At 40.0% G+C, this 25,463-nt stretch overlaps 4 long non-coding RNA genes across 5 annotated transcripts; all 4 read right to left on the bottom strand.

Annotated features, from left to right (window-relative positions):
* Positions 1-16,959: 16,959 nt before the first annotated feature.
* Positions 16,960-21,740, bottom strand: LOC148995860 (uncharacterized). 2 transcript variants are annotated; one of them, XR_016145787.1, is made up of 11 exons: positions 21,523-21,740; positions 21,292-21,402; positions 21,109-21,203; positions 20,846-20,960; positions 20,640-20,734; positions 20,392-20,491; positions 18,206-20,316; positions 17,930-18,113; positions 17,692-17,859; positions 17,532-17,589; positions 16,960-17,331 (listed from the first exon to the last, which is right to left on the bottom strand). It is a non-coding gene; the product is annotated as an uncharacterized LOC148995860 (long non-coding RNA). The 2 variants fall into 2 exon arrangements; XR_016145788.1 differs by lacking the exon at positions 17,532-17,589.
* Positions 21,741-21,890: 150 nt separating this feature from the next.
* Positions 21,891-22,530, bottom strand: LOC120461267 (uncharacterized). Its single transcript, XR_016168854.1, has 3 exons — positions 22,342-22,530; positions 22,089-22,205; positions 21,891-22,007 (listed from the first exon to the last, which is right to left on the bottom strand). It is a non-coding gene; the product is annotated as an uncharacterized LOC120461267 (long non-coding RNA).
* A 141-nt stretch (positions 22,531-22,671) lies between these two features.
* On the bottom strand, positions 22,672-23,332 carry LOC148995861 (uncharacterized). Its single transcript, XR_016168859.1, has 3 exons — positions 23,130-23,332; positions 22,889-23,005; positions 22,672-22,803 (listed from the first exon to the last, which is right to left on the bottom strand). It is a non-coding gene; the product is annotated as an uncharacterized LOC148995861 (long non-coding RNA).
* Positions 23,333-23,472: 140 nt separating this feature from the next.
* On the bottom strand, positions 23,473-25,379 carry LOC120461271 (uncharacterized). Its single transcript, XR_016168860.1, has 7 exons — positions 25,200-25,379; positions 24,961-25,077; positions 24,391-24,881; positions 24,149-24,261; positions 23,949-24,063; positions 23,696-23,812; positions 23,473-23,614 (listed from the first exon to the last, which is right to left on the bottom strand). It is a non-coding gene; the product is annotated as an uncharacterized LOC120461271 (long non-coding RNA).
* Between the last annotated feature and the right edge of the window lie 84 nt (positions 25,380-25,463).

Genomic DNA, 25,463 nt, shown 5'->3' on the forward strand with positions numbered 1-25,463 from the left:
AATGTTCAAATATCAAGTCCTGGTTGACCATCTGAAATTGGACGATGCAACAAATGGTCCTTCGAGCCGGATACACTTCCCTGGATTGAGATGTCAGCCAGTTCTACACCAGTAAACCCATCGGTTCGTCACAAAGGACCATGCCTTTGACTCTTGCAGACTCTTTCTTGCACTCCCCTACACCTTACCATGATGGCCCTCAATGAACGGTTCGGTCAGCCCCACCAGGTAGCATTAAAAAGGATTGCTACCATTCTTGATTCTCCTGACCATAAGCCGCAATGACCCCTCAGCCTTTGAAAGGTTCTCCCTTCAAGTGCAGTCTTTAGTTGGTCTTCTAAAGACATTGGGCCAGGCGGGTAGCACTGAGTTGCAGCGTGGGTCGCATGTTGCACGCCTCCTCAGTAAGCTGCCACCTGAAAGACGGGCTGATTGTCGCCGCCACATGTTACACCGGCCTGGGGTGACGTACTCATCGATGGATCTGGCCGACTGGCTAAAATATGAGTCTTGGTGCCAAAGCTATGATGATCAGTCGGCAAGAGGAGAAAGCCGACCCAAACGAGAGTCTCTGGTAGCTCCACGGTCACGCCGAACCACTGCCACTGTTCTGACTGGGTCTGGGAACAGTGCTGAGGTAGCAAATGCTACATATTCTTCTGATAAGGTTGATGAGAAAGCTAAGAGTAGGCCCTCGGTATATTGTTCTTACTGTCAGAGCTCTGATCATGCGTTCAGTCAATGCCCCAAAATTCCAAACCTCACCAGAGATCAGCTCTCGGAAGTGGATACGTGCTAATAGGAGATGCTGGCGTTGTGGCCTCGCTCATCAGGCTATCCACCGTGGTCTAAAGAAACCATGTCCGATCTGTCAGAGAAAGCATCTGCGAATCCTCCATGAGGTAAACGAGAGGCCTGTCATAAGGGTATCCAAAACAGAGGGTTGCCTAGTCAGCTCAGCGACACAAACGTTGTACCTGAACAAACCAGTCAGCAGTAATAAGGTTTTACTCAAAATTGTCAGAGTGCTCTTACACCATGGCAACTGCACACTGGATACATTCGCAATCCTTGATGATGGTTCTGAGCGTACGATGCTCCTGCCAGAGGCAGCACAGAAGCTTGGCTTAAGAGGGACACAAGAAAGCTTAGCTCTGAGAACCATCCGTCATGATGTGCAAACCCTTGATGGAGCTTCAGTCTCATTCTCCATTTCTCCATACTCGAAGAAGCGATATCTCATATCCAGAGCCTTTACTGCCCCACAGCTTGACCTTGTATTGCTTCTGCAGCTTTGGAATGGGGTAAGAATGATCAACAAACACTTGGTTGGACTACCACTGCAGTGTTTTGAAAGGGCGAAACCTCTTGAAACCTCACAGTCCTTTGGACAGACTCCACCACTGTGCTGTCCTGGATTCAATCAGAGTCCTGCCATTTTATAGTCTTCGTTGGGACAAGAGTGGCAGAAATCCACGAGCTCACCAACTTCACTGCCTGGCGATATGTGAATTCAAGGCCGGAATCCTGCAGATGACCTCACAAGGGGTAAGACGCTGAAAGAACTTGCCAAGCCTAACAGTTGGGGAGCCAAGGGCCCCCATTCCTGCTCCTTCCACCTGAAAGCTGGCCCACAAACCCTACAGAGCGCCCTGAGATTGACAAAGAGTCGTAGCTGTAGAGGAACCAACTGGAAATAAGTACGGGACATGGGCGCAATTAGTAAAGGCTACTGCACAGGAGCTACGTGGGGCGGCTGGACAGTCAGGAGAACCTACAGCGAGCATGCATCAAGCAGCAGAGACATGCATCCTCCAGAAGGTGCAAAATGAGAGTTTTCCGGAGGAATTACAACGACTGAAAGCAGGCAAGGCTCTTCAACATAATTGAAGAGCTTACTCACCCTAGCTGCAGAGTGTGACCCGTCTACCAATCTAATACGGGTCGGTGGTAGGCTAAGACGTGCTGAAACATTAGATCCTGCCCTTAAACAAGTGAACTTGTGAAGTTACTCCTCCAGGATTATGATGAAAGACATCCAGGCCCTGATCGGGTATTTGCAGAAATAAGACGACACTTCTGGGTCCTAAGAGGAAGAGCAGCTATCCGCAGCGTACAACATGCCTGCATAAAATGCCAACGTCTGAGAGCCAAACCTACAATTCCCCAAATGGCAGACCTTCCTTTGGCACGCTTGCGTCTCCACAAGCCAGCCTTTCATTCAACTGGGATGGATTGCTTTGGTCTCTTTCTTGTAAAGATTGGTCGACGAGTCCTCTACAAATGTCTTACCACCCGGGCTGTACACATGGACCTTCTGTACAGTTTGGACGCCGATTCCTTTCCGATGTCACTTCGGAGGTTTATTGCACGTAGAGGCTCCCCAGTAGAATTACCGTCAGAGCAAGGAACGAATTTCCGAGGTGGGGAAAGGGAACTCTGGGAAGCGTTTCAGAGTGTGTCACCTGAGCTTCAGCAAAGACTTGCACCATTGAAGATTGCATTCCATTTCAATCCTCCTGCAGCACCACCACACTTTGGGGGAGTTTGGGAGAGGGAGATAAAATCCATTAAATTGGCACTATTTGCGAGCATTGGAGCACAAACCGTCTCAGAAGAAGTACTCGGGACTGTGTTAGTCGAAGTGGAGAAGAACATCCTTGATTCAAAAGCCCTTGGGTATGTGTCTTCTAATGTGGCTGATCCTGATCCGGTAACGCCCAACCTTCTTCTCATGGGGCGGCTAGATGACTCCCTGCCTGCGGTCATATACCCTAAAGAAGAAGGCTTAAGTCGTCGTCGTCGTCGGTGGAGGCACTCCCAGGTGCTTGCTGACCACTTCTGGTCCTCCTTTATCCGAGGAGAGTTGAGTTGATGGCGATTGTAGTTAAATGGCCTATTCTGATGCTGATATTGCTAATCGTGGCACTATTGTATTTAACTCTTATTGCGAGTTATGTTCCACACAGATTGTATCATTGTTTATAACTCTTGGATTGTTAGATGATTGGATCTGAAGTCTGTACAAATTGTGAAATAACAATTGCAATAAGTAAATATACAGACCACACACACAAACGTACTCCAGTAAAGATATGGAAAGAAATAACAGTGGTTGACTGAGTTCCTGAGTTGACTGATAGGCCCATCCAGGGCGAGTGTTGCTTATCCTTCAGTCCTTAAGAGATAAAGTCAAATGACCAATTCCGAATCCAACACGGAGGTTTTTTTTTGCGGTTCTAAACGAGCACGCTCGGCCGTCGAGCTACCCGTCGTTTGGCGAAGCGACCAGGTGGGCTGCTCGAACGTGGTGCTTTGTGTGCGTTGGAGAGGCTGGTAGGGGTGCCCGATATACGGAGTCACCACATATGGACGTCGCTCGACGTCCACGCAACGTTTTGTTTTGTTTTTGTTTTTTGGAAGGAGTACATTTCACATGTGCGTGTACGTTTGTCCAGTTTGAGCTGAAACGTGGCCCAGAGCACCTCCCGAAGTGGTTTGAGCGATTAGGTTGAAGTACGTCACGAATGCGTTTTTTCAGGCCTGTTTATGACTATTTTAGGAGGCGTTTTCCAATAATTCCAATGAAATACTGCGGTATCGATATTAATGTCCATGTGACATTTTTAAGTTTACCGGTGTGTTTATCTTCCGTCAGGTCTCATCCAAAGGATCGGAGACGGACGACCGAGTCGACGGCCTTTGCAGAGCAATGCAGATGCAGATTGCAGAATGTAATTGTTGGCCAAGAAATGGCGTGTTTGTAAAAATAAAGGGAAAAATGATGTATGGGGTTTTGTGTTACAGAACGTGTTATTGTTTTGTTGCGTTATATTTTGTAAATGCTTTTTGATGTGTTGTGGTTTGTGTTTGTTTGTGATGGTGTTTTTTTATGGTGTTTTGGATATTTTTTTTTTTTTTTTTTTTTTTATGTATGGTGGTTTTTTGTATATATAGAGATATGTGTTTTAGGTGGGTTTTGGTTTGTCTGTGTTTTCAGTTTTGGGTTATTTGGTTGTTTGTCTTTTTGTATTTTTTTTTATTTAGCTGGTTGTCTGGTTTTGTTTTTTGTTTATTATTCTCTGTTGGTTTTTTTTATTTTTATTGTAGTGTTTTTCTGTGGTGTTTTGTTTTCTCTTCTGGTGTTTTTCTCTGGTGTTTATTTTGTCTGGTTTTTATTTTCTGTGGTTTTTATTGGGTTTTTATGTTGTCTGTTTTTTATTTTCTCTGGTTGTGGTTTTCTCTGGTGGTTGTTTTCTCTGGTTGTCGTTTTCTCTGGTTTTTGTTTTATGTGGTTGTTATTATTTTTTGTGGGATTTATTTTCTCTGTGTTTTATTTTCTCTGTTTCGTCGTTGTTGTTGTTGTCTCTGGTTGTTATATTCTCTGGTAGTTATTTTCGGTGGTTGTTTATTTTTCTGGTTGTTATTTTATGTGGTGTTGTATTTTTTGTGTGGGTTTTATTTTGTCTGTTTTTTTATTTGGTGTTTTTTTAACAATCATGTTCTGTGGTTGTTATTTTTTGTGGTTGTGGAAAAACCAGAAATCTCTGGTTTATATTTTGTCTGGTTTTTATTTTCTGTGGTGTTTGCGGTTGTTTTTTTTTTTTCTGGTTTTGATTTTCTCTGGTTTCTATTGCGTCTTGTTTGTATTTTTTCTGGTTTCTATTTTGTGTGGTTTCTATTTTGTCTGGTTTGTATTTTATGTGGTGTTTATTTAGTCTGGTTTTGATTTCCTCTGGTTTTGATGTTCTGATGTTTTGATTTTCTCTGGTTTTGATGTTCTCTGGTTGTGATTCTGTCTGGTTTTGATTTTTCTCTGGTTTTGATTTTGTCTGGTTTTGATTTGCTCTGGTTTTGAATTGGTCTGGTTTTTATTTTGTGTGTGTTTGTGCTGTGTTTTTTATTTTCTGTGTTTTTTAGTTTCTGTGTTTAATTTGCTGTGTTTTTATTTTGTCCGTTTTTGTTATTTTCTGTGGTGTTTATTTTGTTTTTTTTTTTTGTCTTGGTTTAATAATTTATCTGTTATTTTTGTATTTTTGTTATGTCATTTTTGTATGTTTTCTTTGGTTATTTTTGTATTTATTTTTTCTGTCATTGTTGTAATTGGTTTTTCTGTAATTTGTGTAATTATGTTTGTGTAATTTTGTTGTGGTTTTTTTTTTCTCTCTCATTTTAGTTTTTTTTTTTCTGTCATTTGTGTAAATATTTTTCAGTTAATTGTGTAAATATTTTTGTGGCAGTGTTGTAATTTTTGTTTTTGTAATGTTTGTAAAAAAAAATTCTGTCACTTTTGTAAGTATTTTTCTGTCATTTTTGTAATTTTATTTTCTGTGATTTTTGTAAATAGTTTTCTTTCAGTTTTGTAATTTTTTTGTCATTTTAGTAATTTTTTTTTTCTGTGAGTGTTGTAAATATTTTTCTGTCAATAGTGTATTTTTTTTTCAGGCATTGTTGTAATTGTTGTTTCTGTCAGTTTGCTAATTATTTTCCTGTCATTTTAGTAATTTTTGTATTATTTTTGTGGTAATTTTTGAAATGTTTTTTCTGTCATTTGTGTAATTATTTTTCTGTCATTGTAGTAGTGTTTGTATTTTTTTTTTGGTAATTTTTGAAATGTTTTTTCTGTCATTTGTGTAATTATTTTTCTGTCATTGTAGTAGTGTTTGTATTTTTTTTTGGTAATTTTTGAAATGTTTTTTCTGTCATTTGTGTAATTATTTTTCTGTCATTTTAGTATTTTTTTCTGTCAGTTTTGAAATGTTTATCTTTTGTCTTTCTGTATTTTATGTTATTTATTTTTATGGGTCCTTTTTATTTGTCTGATGGTAATGTTTGTGTTTTTGTTTGTCTTTGTCTTGTTGTTCCGTTTGTTTTGTTTCTCTTGCTCTTGTTTGTTCACACACTCTGGCTCTTGTTTGTTCACAGGCCTTACTCTTCACACACACACACACACACACACACACACACTCTAGTCTTTGGCGCTTACTCTTCTTGACACACACTCTAGTGTTTGACTCTTACTCTTCTTGACACACACACACTCTAGTCTTTGACGCTTACTCTTCACACAGACACACTCTAGTCTTTGACTCTTACTCTTCTTGACACACACACACTCTAGTCTTTGACGCTTACTCTTCACACAGACACACTCTAGTCTTTGACTCTTCCTCTTCTCACACACACTCTAGTCTTTGACTCTTACTCTTCTTGACACACACTCTAGTCTTTGGCGCTTACTCTTCTTGACACACACACTCTAGTTGTTGACGTTTACTCTTCTTGACACACACTCTAGTCTTTGACTCTTACTCTTCTTGACACACACACTCTAGTCGTTGACTTTTACTCTTCACACACACACACTCTAGTCTTTGACGCTTACTCTTCTTGACACACACTCTAGTCGTTGACGCTTACTGTTCTTGACACACACTCACTCTAGTCTTTGACGCTTACTCTTCTTGACACACACTCACTCTAGTCTTTGACGCTTACTCTTCTTGACACACACTCACTCTAGTCTTTGACGCTTACTCTTCTTGACACACACACTCTAGTCGTTGACGCTTACTGTTCTTGACACACACTCACTCTAGTCTTTGACGCTTACTCTTCTTGACACACACTCACTCTAGTCTTTGACGCTTACTCTTCTTGACACACACACTCTAGTCGTTGACGCTTACTGTTCTTGACACACACTCACTGTAGTCTTTGACGCTTACTCTTCTTGACACACACACACTCTAGTCTTTGACGCTTACTCTTCTTGACACACACACTCTAGTCGTTGACGCTTACTGTTCTTGACACACACTCACTCTAGTCTTTGACGCTTACTCTTCTTGACACACACACACTCTAGTCTTTGACGCTTACTCTTCTTGACACACACACTCTAGTCGTTGACGCTTACTGTTCTTGACACACACTCACTCTAGTCTTTGACGCTTACTCTTCTTGACACACACACTCTAGTCGTTGACGCTTACTGTTCTTGACACACACTCACTCTAGTCGTTGACGCTTACTCTTCTTGACACACACACACTCTAGTCTTTGACGCTTACTCTTCTTGACACACACACTCTAGTCGTTGACGCTTACTCTTCAGACACACACACTCTAGTCGTTGACTCTTACTCTTCAGACACACACACTCTAGTCTTTGACGCTTACTCTTCTTGACACACACACTCTAGTCGTTGACTCTTACTCTTCACACACACACACTCTAGTCTTTGACTCTTACTCTTCTTGACACACACACTCTAGTCTTTGACTCTTACTCTTCAGACACACACACTCTAGTCTTTGACTCTTCCTCTTCTTGACACACACTCTAGTCTTTGACTCTTACTCTTCACACACACACTCTAGTCTTTGACTCTTACTCTTCTTGACACACACACACTCTAGTCTTTGACTTTTACTCTTCACACACACACACTTTAGTTGTTGACTCTTACTCTTCACACACACACACACTCTAGTGTTTGACTTTTACTCTTCACACACACACACTTTAGTTGTTGACTCTTACTCTTCACACACACACACACTCTAGTCTTTGACTTTTACTCTTCACACACACACACTCTAGTCTTTGACGCTTACTTTTCAGACACACACACTCTAGTCTTTGACTCTTACTCTTCACACACACACTCTAGTCTTTGACTATTCTTCTTCTTGACACACACTCTAGTCTTTGACTCTTCCTCTTCTTGACACACACTCTAGTCTTTGACTCTTACTCTTCTTGACACACACACACTCTAGTCTTTGACTCTTACTTTTCAGACACACACACTCTAGTCTTTGACTCTTCCTCTTCTTGACACACACTCTAGTCTTTGACTCTTACTCTTCTTGACACACACTCTAGTCTTTGACTCTTCCTCTTCTTGACACACACTCTAGTCTTTGACTCTTACTCTTCACACACACACTCTAGTCTTTGACTCTTACTCTTCACACACACACACACTCTAGTCTTTGACTTTTACTCTTCACACACACACACTCTAGTCTTTGACGCTTACTTTTCAGACACACACACACTCTAGTCTTTGACGCTTACTTTTCAGACACACACACACTCTAGTCTTTGACTCTTACTCTTCTTGACACACACACTCTAGTGTTTGACTCTTACTCTTCTTGACACACACACTCTAGTAGTTGACTCTTACTCTTCAGACACACACACACACACTCTAGTAGTTGACTCTTACTCTTGTTGACACACACTCTAGTCTTTGACTCTTACTCTTCACACACACACACACTCTAGTCTTTGACTCTTACTCTTCTTGACACACACACTCTAGTGTTTGACTTTTACTCTTCACACACACACACTTTAGTTGTTGACTCTTACTCTTCACACACACACACACTCTAGTCTTTGACTTTTACTCTTCACACACACACACTCTAGTCTTTGACGCTTACTTTTCAGACACACACACACTCTAGTCTTTGACTCTTACTCTTCTCACACACACACACTCTAGTCTTTGACTTTTACTCTTCACACACACACACTTTAGTTGTTGACTCTTACTCTTCACACACACACACACACTCTAGTGTTTGACTTTTACTCTTCACACACACACACTTTAGTTGTTGACTCTTACTCTTCACACACACACACACTCTAGTCTTTGACTTTTACTCTTCACACACACACACACACTCTAGTCTTTGACGCTTACTTTTCAGACACACACACTCTAGTCTTTGACTCTTACTCTTCACACACACACTCTAGTCTTTGACTCTTCCTCTTCTTGACACACACTCTAGTCTTTGACTCTTACTCTTCTTGACACACACTCTAGTCTTTGACTCTTCCTCTTCTTGACACACACTCTAGTCTTTGACTCTTACTCTTCACACACACACTCTAGTCTTTGACTCTTACTCTTCACACACACACACACTCTAGTCTTTGACTTTTACTCTTCAGACACACACACACACTAGTCGTTGACTCTTACTCTTCAGACACACACTGTAGTCTTTGACTCTTACTCTTCACACACACACACACTCTAGTCTTTGACTTTTACTCTTCAGACACACACACACACTAGTCGTTGACTCTTACTCTTCAGACACACACTGTAGTCTTTGACTCTTACTCTTCACACACACACACTCTAGTCGTTGACTCTTACTCTTCTTGACACACACTCTAGTCTTTGACTCTTACTCTTCTTGACACACACTCTAGTAGTTGACTCTTACTCTTCTTGACACACACTCTAGTCTTTGACTCTTACTCTTCTTGACACACACTCTAGTCGTTGACTCTTACTCTTCTTGACACACACTCTAGTCGTTGACTCTTCCTCTTCTTGACACACACACTTTAGTGTTTGACTCTTCCTCTTCTTGACACACACACTCTAGTAGTTGACTCTTACTCTTCACACACACTCTAGTCTTTGACGCTTACTCTTCACACACACACACACACACACACACACACACACACACTCTAGTCGTTGACTCTTACTCTTCAGACACACACACACACTGTAGTCTTTGACTCTTACTCTTCTTGACACACACACTGTAGTCTTTGATGCTTACTCTTCTTCACACACACACTTTAGTGTTTGACTCTTCCTCTTCTTGACACACACACTCTAGTCTTTGACTTTTACTCTTCAGACACACACACACACTAGTCGTTGACTCTTACTCTTCAGACACACACACTCTAGTCGTTGACTCTTACTCTTCTTGACACACACTCTAGTAGTTGACTCTTACTCTTCTTGACACACACTCTAGTCTTTGACTCTTACTCTTCTTGACACACACACTCTAGTCTCTGACTCTCTTTGACTCTCTTTGACTCTCTTCTCTGACTCTTCTTTGACTGTTTGACTCTCTTTGACTCTCTCTGACTTTCTTTGACTCTCTTCTCTGATTCTGTTTGGCTTTCTTCTTTGACTCTCTGTGACTTTCTTTGACTCTCTTTGACTGTCTTTGACTCTCTTCTCTGACTGTCTTTGACTCTCTTCTCTGACTCTTCTTTGACTGTTTGACTCTCTCTGACTTTCTTCTCTGACTCCTCTTTGACTCTCTTCTCTGATTCCTCTTTGACTCTCTTCTTTGACTTTCTTTGACTCTCTTCTCTGACTCTTCTTTGACTGTTTGACTCTCTTTGACTGTGTTTGACTTTCTTCTCTGACTCTTCTTTGACTGTTTGACTCTCTATGACTTTCTTATGTGACTGTCTTTGACTCTCTTTGACTCTGTTCTCTGACTCTGACTCTATTTGACTCTGTTCTTTTAGTTTGAGTTCTTACTCTCTACTCTGTTCTGGTCCTCTAGTTGTTGCATTTGTTACTCTGTAGTAAAAGTGTAAATGCTATTTGTACATTTTAGTTGTTGTGTTTGCTCTTTGTTTTTCTCCTTAGTCTAACCCCTTAAATGTCCCGGTACTAGGACGCCTAATTTTACCTCACTGTTTTTCTATTAAATCCTAATGTAATCATGACAAATTGTATATTTGTGGAAAGGGTGTAATAAAATATTTGACCCATGTTTTGTGTGCAAAATTATGTAGGAAATAATGAATTTATGACAAAAGTGCACCTAAAAAAATGTGCATCATAATAGGAGGTCTGACGTTTGTCACTAAAAGTTGATGCAGCCACTTGTACTCATTGAAACTTGTGTGTTTATGTTAAAAGGTCATAATAAAAAAGATGATAAACCTTTTCAGAAAGGTCTGAGTCTCAAGGTTGTGACAAAAGTGATAACAACAGAAATTTATTAAGATAAAGACAGAACCAATAAGTGTCTCTTCCTCTACTGTAGTGCTTTCCTTTCTTACTCTCTAATAAAAGTGAAATGGTTAATTTTTTGTGTCTTGTGTTTATTGTAGTGTTTTCCTCTTATGTTTGTTACACCCCATCTAGGGGAGAAATGAAAAGAGTCAACGAGGAATTTGGAATAAAAGAATAAACAATAAACCTATGTCCCAAACCAAAACAGTTTTGCGTGATATGGTTTACAATAAAGAAAATCAAGAGTACAAACATAAGATGTCTCCAGTCCAGCAATCAGGACTCCAGTCCAGCAATCAGGACTTTATTAAGGAGAAACAGTTTTGGCTGTGTTTTGTCTTTATTTGTGTGTGAGCGTGGTGTGGGCCAGGAGGATGGTGTGGCCAGGAAAACTTAAAACTTAAAACTTAAAACTTAAAACTTAAAACTTAAAACTTAAAACTTAAAACTTAAAACTTAAAACTTAAAACTTAAAACTTAAAACTTAAAACTTAAAACTTAAAACTTAAAACTTAAAACTTAAAACTTAAAACTTAAAACTTAAAACTTAAAACTTAAAACTTAAAACTTAAAACTTAAAACTTAAAACTTAAAACTTAAAACTTAAAACTTAAAACTTAAAACTTAAAACTTAAAACTTAAAACTTAAAACTTAAAACTTAAAACTTAAAACTTAAAACTTAAAACTTAAAACTTAAAACTTAAAACTTAAAACTTAAAACTTAAAACTTAAAACTTAAAACTTAAAACTTAAAACTTAAAACTTAAAACTTAAAACTTAAAACTTAAAACTTAAAACTTAAAACTTAAAACTTAAAACTTAAAACTTAAAACTTAAAACTTAAAACTTAAAACTTAAAACTTAAAACTTAAAACTTAAAACTTAAAACTTAAAACTTAAAACTTAAAACTTAAAACTTAAAACTTAAAACTTAAAACTTAAAACTTAAAACTTAAAACTTAAAACTTAAAACTTAAAACTTAAAACTTAAAACTTAAAACTTAAAACTTAAAACTTAAAACTTAAAACTTAAAACTTAAAACTTAAAACTTAAAACTTAAAACTTAAAACTTAAAACTTAAAACTTAAAACTTAAAACTTAAAACTTAAAACTTAAAACTTAAAACTTAAAACTTAAAACTTAAAACTTAAAACTTAAAACTTAAAACTTAAAACTTAAAACTTAAAACTTAAAACTTAAAACTTAAAACTTAAAACTTAAAACTTAAAACTTAAAACTTAAAACTTAAAACTTAAAACTTAAAACTTAAAACTTAAAACTTAAAACTTAAAACTTAAAACTTAAAACTTAAAACTTAAAACTTAAAACTTAAAACTTAAAACTTAAAACTTAAAACTTAAAACTTAAAACTTAAAACTTAAAACTTAAAACTTAAAACTTAAAACTTAAAACTTAAAACTTAAAACTTAAAACTTAAAACTTAAAACTTAAAACTTAAAACTTAAAACTTAAAACTTAAAACTTAAAACTTAAAACTTAAAACTTAAAACTTAAAACTTAAAACTTAAAACTTAAAACTTAAAACTTAAAACTTAAAACTTAAAACTTAAAACTTAAAACTTAAAACTTAAAACTTAAAACTTAAAACTTAAAACTTAAAACTTAAAACTTAAAACTTAAAACTTAAAACTTAAAACTTAAAACTTAAAACTTAAAACTTAAAACTTAAAACTTAAAACTTAAAACTTAAAACTTAAAACTTAAAACTTAAAACTTAAAACTTAAAACTTAAAACTTAAAACTTAAAACTTAAAACTTAAAACTTAAAACTTAAAACTTAAAACTTAAAACTTAAAACTTAAAACTTAAAACTTAAAACTTAAAACTTAAAACTTAAAACTTAAAACTTAAAACTTAAAACTTAAAACTTAAAACTTAAAACTTAAAACTTAAAACTTGGGACTTAAAAAGCCAAAAAAAGAAGAAAGAGAGAAAAGAAAAGAAAAGAAAAGAAAAGAAGATTAGAAGAAAGAGAAAAGAAACAAAACAAACACATAACACAAATGAAGAGAAAAAAAGGGAAAAAAGAGAAGAGAAAAAAACCAAAAATTAAAACAAGGAAGAAGGAAAAGAAGAAGAAGAGAAAGAAGACAATGAACAAGAGGAGGAAGAGGAACTTAATACAAATAGGGACAAAAAAGGGGAAAAAAAGGGGAAAAAAGGGGGCAAAAAGGGCCAAAAAAAGTGACAAAAAAGGGGGGAAAAAGGGCCAAAAAGTGACAAAAAAGGGCCAAAAAAAGTGACAAAAAAGTGACAAAAAAGGGGAAAAAAAGGGCCAAAAAAGGGGCAAAAAAAGGAACAAAGTGACAAAAAAGGGGAAAAAAGGGCCAAAAAAGTGACACAAAAGGGGCAAAAAAAGGGACAACAAAGTGACAAAAAAAGGGGGAAAAAGGGCCAAAAAACTGACAAAAAAGGGGAAAAAAAGGGCCAAAAAAGTGACAAAAAAGGGGCAAAAAAATGGGACAACAAAGTGACAAAAAAGGGGAAAAAAAAGGGCCAAAGTGACAAAAAAGGGGAAAAAAAAGGGCCAAAGTGACAACAAAGTGACAAAAAAAGGAGAAAAAAGGGCCAAAAAAGTGACAAAAAAGGGGAAAAAAAGGGCCAAAAAAGTGACAAAAAAGGGGCAAAAAAAATGGGACAACAAAGGGAAAAAAAATGGCCAAAAAAGTGACAAAAAAGGGGGGAAAAATGGGACAACAAAGAGACAAAAAAGGGACAAAAAAGGGGGAAAAATGGGACAACAAAGAGACAAAAAAGGGACAAAAAAGGGGCCAAAAAAGTGACAAAAAAGGGGGAAAAAAAGACAAAAAAGTGACAAAAAAGGGCCAAAAAAGTGACAAAAAAGGGGGAAAAAAAGACAAAAAAGGGCCAACAAAGTGACAAAAAAGGGGGGAAAAAATGGGACAACAAAGAGACAAAAAAGGGACAAAAAAGGGGGGAAAAATGGGACAACAAAGAGACAAAAAAGGGACAAAAAAGGGGCCAAAAAAGTGACAAAAAAGGGGGGAAAAAAGACAAAAAAAGGGACAAAAAAGGGGCCAAAAAAGTGACAAAAAAGGGGGAAAAAAAGACAAAAAAGGGCCAACAAAGTGACAAAAAAGGGGGAAAAAGGGCCAAAAAAGTGACAAAAAAGGGCCAAAAAAGTGACAAAAAAGGGGGAAAAAGGGCCAAAATAAGTGACAAAAAAGGGGGAAAAGTGACAAAAAAGTGACAAAAAAGGGGGAACAAAAATGGACAAAAAAGTGACAAAAAAGGCAGAACAAAAATGGACAAAAAAGTGACAAAAAAGGGGGGAAAAAGGGCATTACACCATTGACAGAAAAAAAGTTACAAAAATGACAAAAAACAATTTACAACAATGGCAGAAACAAATATTTTACAAAAATGACAGCTAAATAAATACAAAAATGACAGACAAATAATCACAACAATGACAGAAAACAATTTACAACAATGGCAGAAACAAATCTTTTACAAAAATGACAGCTAAATAAATACAAAAATGACAGACAAATAATCACAACAATGACAGAAAACAATTTACAACAATGGCAGAAACAAATCTTTTACAAAAATGACAACTAAATAAATACACAAAATGACACAAAATTAATTACAACAATGACAGAAAACAATTTACAACAATGGCACAAACAAATATTTTACAAAAATGACAGCTAAATAAATACAAAAATGACAGACAAATAATCACAACAATGACAGAAAACAATTTACAACAATGGCAGAAACAAATCTTTTACAAAAATGACAACTAAATAAATACACAAAATGACACAAAATTAATTACAACAATGACAGAAAACAATTTACAACAATGGCACAAACAAATATTTTACAAAACTGACAGCTAAATAAATACAAAAATCACAGAAAAATACTTACAAGTGACAAAAAAGGGAAAAAAAGGGCCAAAAAAGTGACAAAAAAGGGGAAAAAAAGAGCCAAAAAAGTGACAAGAAAGGGGAAAAAAATGGCCAAAAAAGTGACAAAAAAGGGAAAAAAAAAGGGCCAAAAAAAGTGACAAAAAAAGGGAAAAAAAGGGCCAAAAAAGTGACAAAAAAGGGAAAAAAAGGGCCAAAAAAGTGACAAAAAAAGGGAAAAAAAGGGCCAAAAAAGTGACACAAAAGGGAAAAAAAATGGCCAAAAAAGTGACAAAAAAGGGGAAAAAAAGGGCCAAAAAAGGGCCAAAAAAAAGGAACAAAGTGACAAAAAAGGGGAAAAAAAGGGCCAAAAAAGTGACACAAAAGGGGCAAAAAAAGGGACAACAAAGTGACAAAAAAAGGGGGAAAAAGGGCCAAAAAAGTGACAAAAAAGGGGAAAAAAAGGGCCAAAAAAGTGACAAAAAAGGGGCAAAAAAAAGGGACAACAAAGTGACAAAAAGGGAGAAAAAAGGGACAACAAAGTGACAAAAAAAAGGGGGAAAAAGGGCCAAAAAAGTGACAAAAAAAGGGGAAAAAAAGGGCCAAAAAAGTGACAAAACAATGGGACAACAAAGTGACAAAAAAAGGGGGAAAAAAAAAGTGAAAACAAAGTGACAACAAAGTGACAAAAAAGGGGGAAAAAAAGGGCCAAAAAAGTGACAAAAAAGGGGGAAAAAGGGCCAAAAAAGTGACAAAAAAAGGGGGAAAAAGGGCCAAAAAAGTGACAAAAAAGGGGGAAAAAGTGACAAAAAAAGGGGGAAAAAGTGACAAAAAAGTGACAAAAAAGGGGGAACAAAAATGGACAAAAAAGTGACAAAAAAGGGGGGAAAAAAGGGCATTACACCATTGACAGAAAAAAAGTTACAAAAATGACAAAAAACAATTTACAACAATGGCAGAAACAAATATTTTACAAAAATGACAGCTAAATAAATACAAAAATGACAGACAAATAATTACAACAATGACAGAAAACTATTTACAACAATGGCAGAAACAAATCTTTTACAAAAATGACAACTAAATAAATACAAAAATGACAGAAAATTACTTACAACAATGACAGAAAACAATTTACAACAATGGCAGAAACAAATCTTTTACAAAAATGACAACTAAATAAATACACAAATCACAGAAAAATACTTACAACAATGACAGAAAAAAAAATTAACACTTACACAAAAATAAATATAACAGATAAATTAAAAACCAGACAAATTAACTACCAGAGAAAATAAAAACCACAGAAAATAACCAAAGAAAAAAAAAAACAGAAAAATAACACAGAAAATAAAAAACCACACAAAATAAAAACCAGACAACCTAAAAACCACATAAAATCACCACCACAGAAAACAACCACACAAAATAAAAACCACACAAAATACAAACCAGATAACTTCAAAACCACAACAATTAACAACCAGAGAACATAACAACCAGAGAACATAAAAACCAGAGAAAAAAAAAAACCCAAAAAAAAAAACACAGATAAATTAAAAACCACAAAAAAATAACCAGAGAACATAACCAGAGAAAATAAAAGAACAAATATAAAACAGAGAAACTAAAAAAACAGCAAATATACACCAGACAAAATAAAAACCAGACAACCTAAAAACCACAGAAAATCACCTCCCCAGAAAACAACAACCAGACAAAATACAAACCAGATAACTTCAAAACCAGAAAAATTACCAACCACACAAAACAACATCCAGACAAAATAAACACAACAACCACAAAACATAACTACCAGAGAACAAAACCAGAGAAAATAACAACCACGCAAATTAAAAACCACAAAAAAACCAACAAGACAACATAAAACCAGAGAAACTACAAACCAGATACAATAAAAACCAGAGAAAATAAAAAACAGACAAAAAACACCAGAAGAGAAAGACAAACAAAGACAACAAAACACAAGAGAAAACCAAAGAGCACAGAAACAATACAATACACATTTTAAAAACATACAAAAAATATTAAAACCAACAGAGATTAACAAAGAAAAAAAAAATACAACAGACAACCAGCTAAACAAAAAAAAAAAAATTAATAAAAAAAAACACAAAGAAACCACAAATGAACACAGACAAACCTCCCAACAACAAAGATAAACAAACGAAAAAAAAACTATATATATACAAAAAACACACTACCTAAAAAAAAAAAAAAATCAAAAGCACCATCAAAAACAAACAAACCACAACACATCAAAAAGCACAAGAAAATCAATCAAAAACAAACACCACAAAATAACGCTACGCCACAATAAATACAACAGAACACAACAAAACAATAACATTCTGTGTTACATTCTGTAACACACAACACCATACATCTTAAACACTACTTTTTTTTTTTCCTTTTCTTTCTTTTCCTTTATTTTTACAAACACACCATTACTTTGCCAACAATTACATTCTCACTGGGAACAACACTGTACACCGCAATCTGCGTCGCTGGAGCCGGATCCGAGCCGACGGCCTTTCCTTTCGCCGTCTCCGATCCTTGGAAGACCGTCGCTCCTTTGGATGAGACCTGACGGAAGATAAACACACCGGTAAACTTAGCTACTAAACTAACGTCCACTCGCAGTTTACATTCTCAACACTACAGCCGCCAGGGGTGCACCATATTGACAAAAAGGTCACATGAAATTTGTTTCGATACCGCAATATTGACAAAATATTAACAAATAGGCCTGAAAAAACGCCCTGTGAAACGCATTCGTGACGTACCTCCATCTAATCGCTCCAACCGCTTCGGGAGGTGGTCTGGGCCACGTTACAGTTGAAACTGGACACATGTGAATGCACCTCGTTATTTAATCCACCACATACGTAACATGTACTCCGTCCAAAAACGACAACGTTACAGGCTCGTCATACGACAACATACCGCGTGGATGTCGAGCGACGTCCACATGTGGTGACTCCATATATCGGGCACCCCTACCGGCCTCTCAGACACATACAAAGCAGCACATTCGAGCAGCTTCACCAAACGACGGGTAGCTCGACGACCGAGTGTGCTCGTTTAGAACCACAAAAAAAACCTCGGGATTACCTGGGAAAGACAAAACGTCATCAGTTTCGAGCTACAGAAACTCTGCGTTTTTACGAAATACAACTCTTACCGCCAGTCCATTCTTCTTTGCGCTTTGTCGGGCCAGTCGCTTCCCTCCGAGACACGTACGTCTGTTCGGAACGATCGAGGTTGGCGAAGGGAAACCGTTTCGAGGCTTCCGCAATAAGGGATGACATTTTCCTTACCTTTAACATTAAGCATTGATCCAGAAGGCCCACACAACGTCGTTACGTCTGTGAGAAAAAACCATCCAAACAAAACGTGGATGACTTGTACGCACCGTAAACGATATATTGTACGCTCTTTAAAAGACTCACTAGCTCACCTGTTCCCTCCCAAGTAACAGGTGACAAGATGAGTCTCTTGCGCTCGCTCTTCACATTCGCCGTTGAAAAACAAAGACGCACCGACCGCAAGAGACACGCGGCCCGTGGCATTCGTCCGGTAGGAGAACGTAGATGGACGATCAAGTCGAGCGCGGGCATAAGCGGGAAACACGAGTACGATACAAACCGCGTAAGGGCAATTCAATGACGGACGGGATCGCTTTATCTGGTACTCGCGTTTCCCACTTGGGGGAAATATTGGGTGAGCTAGTGAGCATATACCGCTTGTGCGTTAAAGCGGATGTCTCGCAAAGAGCGTAAACTCGCCATCGTCCACCGTTCGTGTAAGGGCGACTCGATGACGGATGTGATCGACCGGTGGACGACGTCAACTTTACGCTCTTGACGACGCATCCGCTTCGAGACACAAACGACACGTGCTCGACAGCTCACCTGTTCCCTCCCAAGTCACGTCTCTTGCGTTCGCTCTTCCAACTTACCACCGAAAACCAATGACGCGACGACCGTGAGAGACACGCAACCCGTGGCGTTCGTCCGGTAGGAGAACGTAGATGGACGATTAAATCGAGCGCGGGCATAACGAACACACATAAGTGGGAAACGTAAGCACCAGATAAACCGTGTAAGGGCAATTCAACGACAGATGTGATCGCTTTATCTGCTACTCGTGTTTCCCACTTGTGGCAACCATTGGGTGAGCTAGTGAGCGCATACCGGTCGTGCTCTTTACGAGACGTCCACTTTAAGACGCAAAGTCGACATCGTCCACCGTTCGTGTAAGGGCGATTCTATGACGGATGTGATCGAACGGTGGACGACGTCAACTTTACGCTCTTGACGACGCATCCGCTTCGAGACACAAACGACACGTGCTCGACAGCTCACCTGTTCCCTCCCAAGTCACGTCTCTTGCGTTCGGTCTTCCAAAACCAATGACGCGACGACCGTGAGAGACACGCGGCCCGTGGCGTTCGTCCGGTAGGAGAACGTAGACGGACGATTAAATCGAGCGCGGGCGTAACGAAAACACACGAGTGGGAACCGTAAGTACCAGATAAACCGTGTAAGGGCAATTCACTGACGGATGTGATCGCTTCATCTGCTACTTGTGTTTCCCACTTGTGGCAACCATTGGGTGAGCTAGTAAGCGTATACCGTTTACGCTCTTCACGAGACATCCACTTTAAGACGCAAAGTCGACTTCGTCCACCGTTCGTGTAAGGGCGATTCTATGACGGATGTGATCGAACGGTGGACGACGTCAACTTTCTGCCCTTGAGAAGACATCCACGTTGAGACACAACCGACACGTGCTCGATGGCTCACCTGTTCCCTCCCAAGTAACATTCGCAAGACTCTTACGCTCGCGCTTCGGCATTGCCATTCGTCCGGTAGGAGAACGTAGACGGACAATTATTCACACGACTACGGGACGAACCGCGTGAGGGCAATTCGACGACGGACGTGATCGGCTCATCCGGTACTCGTGTTTCCCGCTTACGGGTGAGCCGTCGAGCGTGTATTCTTTACGCTCTTTACAAGACATCCGCTTCAAGACACAAACTTGACATCGTCCACCGTTCGTGTAAGGGCAATTCGACGAGGGATGTGATCAAACGGTGGACGCTGTCGACTTTACGCTCTTCACAAAACATCCAGTTTAAGACACAAAGACTACATGCTTAAAAGCTCACCCGCACAAACATACGTTTATATTTATTTACATACGCGTGCGCGATTACGTAGGCGTGTAGGTACGTTTATAGGTGCGAGTGCATAATGTGCTTTTATATTTCCGTGTATTTTCTAAAATTGCACGCATGTTCATACGTGCTCACATCGTACATGTACTTGTATCACGCGTTTGTGCGTTTCCTTTTAATTTACATACTTTTTTAGGACCCCCGGAAGAATAGCTGCAGCATTGCTGTCGCTAATGGGGATCCTTTCGATAAAACAAAACCAAAAAACCCCTTCCCTCCCGAGTAACGTTCACGAGACGCGTCTCTTGCGTTCGCTCCTCAAAGTTGGCGTTGAAAAAAACAACGACGCGTCCACCGCGACAGAGACGCGGGCCCGTGGCATTCGTCTGGTGGGAGGACAAAGATGGACGATTAAGTCGAGCGCAGGCGTAAGGAAAACACTCCACGGTACACACGCACACCTTTGCGCTTTCAGTCAGGCACGGTCCCCTCAAATCGCCAAGCAGAATGGATTCCAACGGATCACGGCACGCTTCCACCGAGGCTCGTCCGGGTGTGTATCTGGGAAACACAAGCACCACATAAACTGATCACATCAGTCACTGAATTGCTCTTACACAAACAGTGGAAAATATGACATTTTTGTCTTAAAGTGGAGGTCTCGTAAAGAGCATAAACAATATATACTTAACATCAGCCAATAGCTCACCTGTTCCCTCCCAAGTAACATTCACAAGACGCGTCTCTTGCGTTCGCTCTTCAAATTTGCCGTTGAAAAACAATGACGCAGCCCGTGGCATTCATCTGGTAGGAGAACATAGATGGACAATTAAGTCAAGCACAGGCATATGGAAAACACTGTGACTTCTGCCGTACGAGTCGTATTAAGGCACACACACACACACACACACACACCTTTGCGCTTTGTCAGGCACGGTCTGCTCAAATCACCAAGCAGAATGGATTCCAACGGATCACGGCACGCTTCCACCGAGGCTTCACCGGGTACCGGTTGGCCGTGTGTGTGTATCTGGGAAACACAAGTACCACACAAACTGATCACATCCGTCACTGACTTGCCCTCACACAAACAATGGAAAATATGAAATTTGCGTCTTAAAGTGGATGTCTCGTAAAGAGCACAAACACTACATGCTTAACATCAGCCAATAGCTCACCTGTTCCCTGCCAAGTAACATTCACGAGACGCGTCTCTTGCGTTCGCTCTTCAAATCTGACGTTCAAAAACAATGACGCAGCCCGTGGCATTCGTCTGGTAGGAAAACAAAGACGGACAATTAAGTCGAGCAAACACATAAGGAATCAATGACCCCAAGCAGTACGGCAGGAGTCACACAAACCTTTGCGCTTTGTCAGGCACGGTCTCCTCAAATCACCAAGCAGAATGGATTCCAACGGATCGCGGCACGCTTCCACCGAGGCTCGACCGGGTACGGGTTGGCCGCGTGTACCTGGGAAACACAAGTACGACGTAAACGACTCATCACGTCAGTCATCGAATTGCTCTTACAGAAACAGTGGACGATATCAACTTTGTGCCTTCAAGTGGAGGTCTCGTAAAGAAAGCTCACCTGTTCCCTCCCGAGCGACATTCACGAGACGCGTCTCTTGCGTCATTGTTTTTCACTGCTACATTTGACGAGCAAACACGTCAACCGTAAGAGAGAAACAGCCTGTGCCGTTCATCTGGTCGTAAGGAAAACCCTCCGCTAAACTGTGTCACTGGATCCCATCAGTTTATCTGGTACTTATGGGTGAGCTATTAAGCATGCATTCTTTATGCTCTTTACGAGACGCCCACTTTAAGACACAAAGTCGATATGGTCCACCGTTTCATCACATCCATCATTAAATTGCCCTTACACAAACGGTGGACGATATCAACTTTGTGTCTTAAAGTAGACGTCTTGTAAAGAGCATAAACAATACGTGCTCGACAGCTCACCTGTTCCCTCCCGAGTAACATTCACGAGACGCGTCTCTCGCGTTCGCTCTTCAATTTTGCCGTTGAAAAACAATGACGCGTCAACCGCGACAGCCCGTGGCATTCGTCTGGCTGGAAAACATAGATGGAAAATTAAGTCAAGCAAAGACATAAGGAAAACTCAACAGTACGGCAGGAGTCACACACACGCACCTTTACGCTTTCAGTCAGGCGCGGTCTGCTCAAATCACCAAGCAGAATGGATTCGAACGGATCGCGGCACGCTTCCACTTAGGCTCGACCGGGTACGGGTTGGCCGCGTGTGTGTATCTGGGAAACGTAATTACCACATAAACTGATCACATCCATCATTCAATTGCCCTTACACAAACAGTGGAAAATATGAAATTTGTCTTAAAGTGGACGTCTCGTAAAGAGCGTAAAGAATACGTGCTTGATAGCTCACCTGTTCCCTCCCAAGTAACATTCACGAGACGCGTCTCTTGCGTCATTGTTTTTCAATGCTACATTTGAAGAGCAAACACGTCAACCGTAAGAGAGAAACAGCCTGTGCCGTTCATCCGGTCGTAAAGAAAACCCTCGGCTAAACTGTTTATCTGGTACTTATGGGTGAGCTATTAAGCATGCATTCTTTATGCTCTTTACTAGACATCCACTTTAAGACACAAAGTTCATATTGTCCACCGTTTCATCACATCCATCACTCAATTGCCCTTACACAAACGGTGGACGATATCAACTTTGTGTCTTAAAGAAGACGTCTTGTAAAGAGCATACACAATACATGCTCGATCGCTCACCCGTTCCCTCCCGAGTAACATTCACGAGACGCGTCTCTCGCGTTCGCTCTTCAATTTTGCCGTTGAAAAACAATGACGCGTCAACCGCAAAAGCCCGTGGCATTCGTCTGGCAGGAAAACATAGATGGAAAATTAAGTCAAGCACAGGCATAAGGAAATATCTCAACAATACGGCAGGAGTCACACACGCACCTTTGCGCTTTCAGTCAGGCACGGTCTGCTCAAATCACCAAGCAGAATGGAGTCGAACGGATCACGGCACGCTTCCACTTAGGCTCCACCGGGTACGGGTTGGCCACGTGTGTGTATCTGGGAAACGTAATCACCACATAAACTGATCACATCCATCATTCAATTGCCCTTACACAAACAGTGGAAAATATGAAATTGGTCTTAAAGTGGACGTCTCGTAAAGAGCGTAATGAAAGCTCACCTGTTCCCTCCCGAGTAACATTCACAAGACGCGTCTCTTGAGTCATTGTTTTTCAATGCTACATTTGAAGAGCAAACACGTCAACCGTAAGAGAGAAACAGCCTGTGCCGTTCATCTGGTCGTAAAGAAAACCCTCTGCTAAACTGTGTAACTGGATCCCATCAGTTTATCTGGTACTTATGGGTGAGCTATTAAGCATGCATTCTTTATACTCTTTACGAGACACCCACTTTAAGACACAAAGTCGATATGGTCCACCGTTTCATCACATCCATCATTAAATTGCCCTTACACAAACGGTGGACGATATCAACTTTGTGTCTTAAAGTAGACGACTTGTAAAGAGCATAAACAACACGTGCTCGACAGCTCACCTGTTCCCTCCCAAGTAACATTCACGAGACGCGTCTCTCGCGTTCGCTCTTCAATTTTGCCGTTGAAAAACAATGACGCGTCAACCGCGACAGCCCGTGGCATTCGTCTGGCTGGAAAACATAGATGGAAAATTAAGTCAAGCAAAGACATAAGGAAAACTCAACAGTACGGCAGGAGTCACACACACGCACCTTTGCGCTTTCAGTCAGGCGCGGTCTGCTCAAATCACCAAGCAGAATGGATTCGAACGGATCGCGGCACGCTTCCACTTAGGCTCGACCGGGTACGGGTTGGCCGTGTGTGTGTATCTGGGAAACGTAATCACCACATAAACTGATCACATCCATCATTCAATTGCCCTTACACAAACGGTGGAAAATATGAAATTTGTCTTAAAGTGGACGTCTCGTAAAGAGCGTAAAGAATACGTGCTTGATAGCTCACCTGTTCCCTCCCAAGTAACATTCACGAGACGCATCTCTTGCGTTCCCTCTTCAACTTTGACCTTGAAAAACAATGACGCGTCAACCGCGACAGAGACGCAGCCCGTGGCATTCGTCTGGCAGGAGAACATAGATGGACGATTAAGTCGAGCAAAGACATGAGGAAAACTCAACAGTACGGCAGGAGTCACTCACACACACCTTTGCGCTTTCGGTCAGGCACGGTCTCCTCAAATCACCAAGCAGAATTCATTCGAACGGATCGCGGCACGCTTCCACCGAGGCTCGACCGGGTACGGGTTGGCCGCGTGTATCTGGGAAACACAAGTACGAGATAAACGACGGATCGCGTCAGCCATCGAATTGCTCTTACACAAACAGTGGACGATATCAACTTTGTGCCTTCAAGTGGATGTCGCGTAAAGAGCGTAAAGAAAGCTCACCTGTTCCCTCCCGAGTAACATTCACGAGACGCGTCTCTTGCGTCATTGTTTTTCACTGCTACATTTGAAGAGCAAACACGTCAACCGTAAGAGAGAAACAGCCTGTGCCGTTCATCTGGTCGTAAGGAAAACCCTCTGCTAAACTGTAACTGGATCCCATCAGTTTATCTGGTACTTATGGGTGAGCTATCAAGCATGCATTCTTTGTGCGTTAAAGTGGGTGTCTTGTAAAGAGTATAAAGTCGATATGGTCCACCGTTTCATCACATCCATCATTAAATTGCCCTTACACAAACGGTGGACGATATCAACTTTGTGTCTTAAAGTAGACGTCTTGTAAAGAGCATAAACAATACATGCTCGATAGCTCACCTGTTCCCTCCCAAGTAACATTCACGAGACGCGTCTCTTGCGTTCGCGCTTCAATTTTGCCGTCGAAAAACAATGACGCGTCAACCGCAACAGAGACGCAGCCCGTGGCATTCGTCTGGCTGGAAAACATAGATGGAAAATTAAGTGAAGCAAAGACATAAGGAAAACTCAACAGTACGGCAGGAGTCACACACGCACCTTTGCGCTTTCAGTCAGGCGCGGTCTGCTCAAATCACCAAGCAGAATGGAGTCGAACGGATCACGGCACGCTTCCACTTAGGCTCGACCGGGTACGGGTTGGCCACGTGTGTGTATCTGGGAAACATAATCACCACATAAACTGATCACATCCATCCATATTGCCCTTACACAAACAGTGGAAAATATGAAATTTGTCTTAAAGTGGACGTCTCGTAAAGAGCATAAAGAAAGCTCACCTGTTCCCTCCCGAGTGACATTCACGAGACGCGTCTCTTGCGTCATTGTTTTTCACTGCTACATTTGAAGAGCAAACACGTCAACCGTAAGAGAGAAACAGCCTGTGCCGTTCATCTGGTCGTAAAGAAAACCCTCGGCTAAACTGTTTATCTGGTACTTATGGGTGAGCTATTAAGCATGCATTCTTTATGCTCTTTACGAGACACCCACTTTAAGACACAAAGTCGATATGGTCCACCGTTTCATCACATCCATCATTAAAT

Source organism: Pimephales promelas, chromosome 2 (genome assembly GCF_988280905.1).
Source record: "Pimephales promelas chromosome 2, fPimPro1.hap1.1, whole genome shotgun sequence".
NCBI classification, from domain to species: domain Eukaryota; kingdom Metazoa; phylum Chordata; class Actinopteri; order Cypriniformes; family Leuciscidae; genus Pimephales; species Pimephales promelas.